Source organism: Xenopus laevis, chromosome 6L, assembly GCF_017654675.1.
Source record: "Xenopus laevis strain J_2021 chromosome 6L, Xenopus_laevis_v10.1, whole genome shotgun sequence".
Taxonomy (NCBI): Eukaryota; Metazoa; Chordata; class Amphibia; order Anura; family Pipidae; genus Xenopus; species Xenopus laevis.
Window position 1 is genome coordinate 142,162,324 of NC_054381.1, and position 6,115 is coordinate 142,168,438.

Genomic DNA, 6,115 nt, shown 5'->3' on the forward strand with positions numbered 1-6,115 from the left:
CTTTTTCATACTTGACTTTTGATTGGGTGAAATCAGGAAGAAAATCAAATAATTGAGGCAGATATCAAATTGGATAGTCTGGCCATTTTGCAAAGAGCAAAACTCCCAGAATTCCTAATGGCTCGCACCCATGCACAGGGGGCAGATGCTGTTAGGAGCAGGAGAGTCAAGAGCCAACCAATCTCAAGATTAGTATTCGGGGAGGAACATTTATCAAAGGTCGCATTTCGAATTCATGTGAATTTTTTTTGAATTTGAATATACTCGAAATTCGATTGGGAGGTTATTTGATTAAAAAAAAAATGAATATCTAAAACGCGAACTAATTTTACAGACTAGAAAACTGTAATCAAATTCGACTAAACTAGAATCTAATTTTTTCGTCAAAAAAATAAATAAATAAAAAACTTGAATGTCAGGAAGGCTATGGACCTAAAACCTGCCAAGATCATGTATAATCAATGGGATTGATTATACATGATCTTGGCAGGTTTTAGGTGGCGTATAGATGAATTTGAATTATTCCCAGGGAAAAGGTTCGAGTTTTGACCATAAAACTATTCGAATTTCATATTCGACCCTTGATAAATCTGCCCAATAGTGTTCCATGTAATACTGTCCTCCAGAAAGGCTGGATCAGATAATCCAACTGGTATCAGTCGGTGCCAGCAATCGCATCAAGTAAACCCAGCACCTTCTGACTATCAAAGGTCAGATTTCGAATTCATGTGAATTTTTTTTAACTCGAATAAATTCGAATATACTCGAAATTCAATTGGGAGGTTATTTGATAAAAAAAAATCTAATATCTAAACGCAAACACATTTTACAGACTCTAAAACTTGAATCAAACTCAAATATAGTTAAAACTCGAATGTCAGCATGGCTATTAACATCTTCAAATGGGTCACTCGACCTCTCCCATTGACTTATACATGAACTCGACAGGTTTTAGGTGGCAAATAGTCAAACTCAAATTATTCCCAGGGTAAAGGTTTGATAAATCTCAAAATTCTAATCGAGTTTGGATTATTCCCAATTCGAATTAGTGAGTTTTGACCAAAAAAACAATTCGAAATCTCAAATTCGAATTTCATATTCGATCCTTGATAACTCTGCCGCATAGTGTTCCATGTAATACCGTCCTCCAGAAAGGCTGGATCAGATAATCCAACTGAGCAGAGGGACGTGGATGCTTCAGTGGTCTCCCAGTAGCAATCAGTCCCACACAATGAGCAACTTCCCCTTGCCCATCTAGGGCAGAGACCCAAGGTCAGATTCGGGGAGATTAGTTGCCCGGCGACAATCTCCTCTTCTCCGGGGGCGACTAATCTCCCCGAACTGCCTTCCCGCCTTCTAGAATGTAAATCTCCAGCGGGATGGCACTAAGAGCGCTTTATTTTCCAAAGTTGCCCGAACGAAGCACTCCAAGTGCCATCCAGCTGGCGATTTACATTCTAGCCAGGGGGAAGGCAGTTCGGCGAGATTAGTCACCCCGAAGAAGAGGAGATTTGTCGCTGGACGACTAATCTCCCCGAATCTGACCGTGTGTCTCTGCCCTTAGACCTTATTTTGTCCTGGATTGACCCTTTGAGAGGCTGCAAGTGTCATCTGTTGCCATAGCAATATATGTGCTTGTGGAACCCTGCCAGCCTTTTTGCACCATTACTGCCCAGGGGCTTTATTCCCTTGCCTTAGGCTCTTTCTGCTACACAGCGCTTCCGCTAGAAAGTCTCCATTTTAGAACGAACTTGCCAAGGGATGTGAGTGAATCAGTCAGCAAATCAAAATGCAACGTGTTAACAGGTGTAGCTTCTGGAAACTTGCCTAGATCTTCCAAGAAGTCTGCCAAATCCATAATGTCCTGCCTTCCCACACATTCATAGGAGAACGTTGTGCCATTTTAGTTGCTATTCTCCAAGGGTCTCTGGTTCAGTTTAATTAGAATGTTCCGAGCTTGGTTATCATTTCTAGGAAACAATAAGGTAGTTATGGTAGAAGCTGCAGTGGAATAGGTGAGCAATGTGTGTGTGGGCTGGAGAATGGAGTAGCAGTCATATGCGCAATTTTAACTGCTGAATTCCTCCAGGGAATGCATGGCCCCTCTCCAGTCAGGGTGCAGAGCCGTGGGCTGCAAAACAATTCCTGTAGTTATCCTTGGAGTAATGCTGAGGAAATAAATCTCACTGGGGTGTATATGGGCATTCTGTTGGCTGCGGAACAGCAGTTGGCATTTGCATTATGGGTCCCATCTTTCTATTGCAATGTTGAGAGAGACAAGGTGCCCCAGAAAATATTTTAAATATCTCACCGAGTAGTAGATGTGGTCCGGGTGCACCAGCCCCAGACCCCCAGCTTTAGAGAGCCCGTGATTAAGTGCCGTGGTGGGTACGAAACGCGTAGGGCGGATGGAGATGCAAGTACCGTATATACTTGAGTATAAGCCGAGTTTTTCAGCCCCCAAAATATGCTGAAAAACTCTACCTCGGCTTATACTCGGGTCAAGCGCAAAAACGGTTGCCGGTGCCTAAGAATAGTCGCCGGTGCCTAAGAATAGTCACCTGCGTCCAAGAATAGTCTCCAAGAATATTCGCCGGCGTCCAAGAATGGTCGCCAGCATCTAAAAACGAGACGCCGGCACTTCCAATAGGAGCAGAAACCCTCAATTTTTTGATTGAAACTTACCAGAAGCTGCTACATTTCTCACCCTCGGCTTATACTCGAGTCCATAAGCTTTCCCAGTTTTTGGAGGTAAAATTAGGTACCTCGGCTTATACTCAGGACGGCTTATACTCTATACGGTATACATTTTTAATTTTGTAAAATAAAGATATATTTTTTAACTTAAAACTTTTCTGGTCCTGTGGATCCGTTTGATTCCCGGACATCCCTGTTCTTTCTTCGATTTTTCTCCCGTATTTCTATGTGTGACGTGCAGCCGAGTATCTTCATACTTTGCTGAATTATACAGTGGTGTGAAAAACTATTTGCCCCCTTCCTGATTTCTTATTCTTTTGCATGTTTGTCACACAAAATGTTTCTGATCATCAAACACATTTAACTATTAGTCAAAGATAACACAAGTAAACACAAAATGCAGTTTTTAAATGAGGGTTTTTATTATTTAGGGAGAAAAGAAATCCAAACCTGTGTGAAAAAGTAATTGCCCCCTGAACCTAATAACTGGTTGGGCCACCCATAGCAGCAATAACTGCAATCAAGCGTTTGCGATAACGTGCAACGAGTCTTTTACAGCGCTCTGGAGGAATTTTGGCCCACTCATCTTTGCAGAATTGTTGTAATTCAGCTTTATTTGAGGGTTTTCTAGCATGAACCGCCTTTTTAAGGTCATGCCACAACATCTCAATAGGATTCAGGACTTTGACTAGGCCACTCCAAAGTCTTCATTTTGTTTTTCTTCAGCCATTCAGAGGTGGATTTGCTGGTGTGTTTTGGGTCATTGTCCTGCTGCAGCACCCAAGATCGCTTCAGCTTGAGTTGACAAACAGATGGCCGGACATTCTCCTTCAGGATTTTTTGGTAGACAGTAGAATTCATGGTTCCATCTATCACAGCAAGTCTTCTAGGTCCTGAAGCAGCAAAACAACCCCAGACCATCACACTACCACCACCATATTTTACTGTTGGTATGATGTTCTTTTTCTGAAATGCTGTGTTACTTTTTACGCCAGATGTAACGGGACGCGCACCTTCCAAAAAGTTCAACTTTTGTCTCGTCGGTCCACAAGGTATTTTCCCAAAAGTCTTGGCAATCATTGAGATGTTTTTTAGCAAAATTGAGACGAGCCTTAATGTTCTTTTTAAAAGTGGTTTGCGCCTTGGAAATCTGCCATGCAGGCCGTTTTTGCCCAGTCTCTTTCTTATGGTGGAGTCGTGAACACTGACCTTAATTGAGGCAAGTGAGGCCTGCAGTTCTTTAGATGTTGTCCTGGGGTCTTTTGTGGCCTCTTGGATGAGTTGTCTCTGCGCTCTTGGGGTAATTTTGGTCGGCCGGCCACTCCTGGGAAGGTTCACCACTGTTCCATGTTTTTGCCATTTGTGGATAATGGCTCTCACTGTGGTTCGCTGGAGTCCCAAAGCTTTAGAAATGGCTTTATAACCTTTGAAATTGAACTCAGGTGTGATAAACCACAGTTAAGTTATTTTTTAACAAGGGGGGCAATCACTTTTTCACACAGGCCCATGTAGATTTGGAGTTTTTTTTCTCCCTTAATAACGTAAACCTTCATTTGAAAAACTGCATTTTGTGTTCAATTATGTTATCTTTGACTAATAGTTAACGGTTTTTGATGAGCAGAAACATTTAAGTGAGACAAACATGCAAAAGAATAAGAAATCAGGAAGGGGGCAAATAGTTTTTCACACCACTGTATTTTCTCAAATAGACCCAAGTTCTGTCTTCAGTTACCCCCAGATAGTCAACGTTTTAGAACAGTTTCTCTGTTTGCGCTCACTCCTAAATAGTGCTGGGCTTGTTTCTGTCGCTTAATATATCCCGATTTTATACAATTATTTATTTTAAAGCTAGCGCAGAGCTGGTTCAGTGTGTCTTGCTTACCTTTCTCTGGTCTCCGTTTGTTTTGATTGAAACAATTCAATCACAGTTGAATTTGATTTAATTGATCCTGTTTAAAAAAAAAAAAAAACTCAATACTCCCCCTTCTTCTTTGACATGAGCTCATTCATTTGGTCTTGTAAAAAAAAATAGAAGTATATTACACAGATATAGCTAATGCCACAGATAGAAAGGAAGCCATGTTACTTATAAGAACCCATCTCCCTTAGGCTCACAATGTCATGCAACCCCTCCCACACCTTGTTTCTTTGCAAAGTGATGAATTCTTGGAAGTCTCAGTGGGTGGTGCACAGATCCTAGGAAAGCAGAGGGACTTCAATTCCCAGAATCCATTGTTTGACAATGTAACAAGATGGGGGACGGTTTGCATGGAACAAGGTGACGGCTAGGCTTAATCACTCAGTGAGCCTAAGGTGTAGGGGAATGGTCCCTGCAACACAGGCCTGAATGAAAGCTCGTCAAAAAGTGCCTATCTTTTCCTTTTAACAGCAATGGGGCATGTGACTTTGCAATTGCACATTAAAGGACATGTAAAGCCTACATTTTCTACCGTGTATATAAGTTGGGCATGTCTTCCCCACCCAAGCCAAATCATTTGTACTGCATGTACCCCTCAATTTGCCAGTGCCATCAGCTTTCACCTGGCGGCCATTAGGTGTACCTGCACTAGGGAGATGTGATATTCTAAAGGACAAGTAGAGTTATGGTTTTAATGTTTTGATCATTTATGACAATCCCCAAGCTTAGCCTCCCAACTGAAACCCAGACCACACTGAGCATGTGCACAGTCTTGGTCTTGCAGAGATGTTTAACAAATTTACAATATGGTGACCCCCTGTGGCCAACTTTGAAAGCATAAATCATTTAATTTGGCTTCTGGTGCTGAAAGTTTGTTTAATATACAAAATACAGCATTTCTAGCCTTATTCTATTTCAGACTTTAGTTCCCCTTTAACAGTGGCTGCACACTGCCATGGAAAGGTTCAAACAGCAACATCAACTGGTCTTGTTATTGTCTACAGAATGTAACGCACAAGTCTCTGTATTGATAACAGTCCCGCTTGGCACTGGGCTCAGCTCTTAATAACTTACTGTCTCTTCTTGCTAATGACTGGCGTCATAGAAACGAGATGATTAGATATCCTGGCTCTTGGCAGCAACTCCTGGGCATGGGCCAGTTCCTCCACCTGTAAATCCCAAACCCAGTCTCTCATTCGAGCTGATGATTATGAGCAACCCCCCCCCCCAACGGGCAGATAGAAATTTTGCTAAATGCCCAGCAGAACTCTTGTAAGAATTGCTGAATATAAAGTCTCTGTTTTAACGTTAAAGGGGAACTGTATTGAGCACTTCACGACAATTTACATTCATTGGGGCAAAAGTTGCATAGGACCCCGACTCATGCGAATACTCGTATCCACTGCGGGCCTGGGTGCAGTTGACTTTGGAGGGTTAAATGTAGGGATGCACCGAAACCACTATTTTGGATTTGGCTGAACCCCCGAATCCTTCGCGATA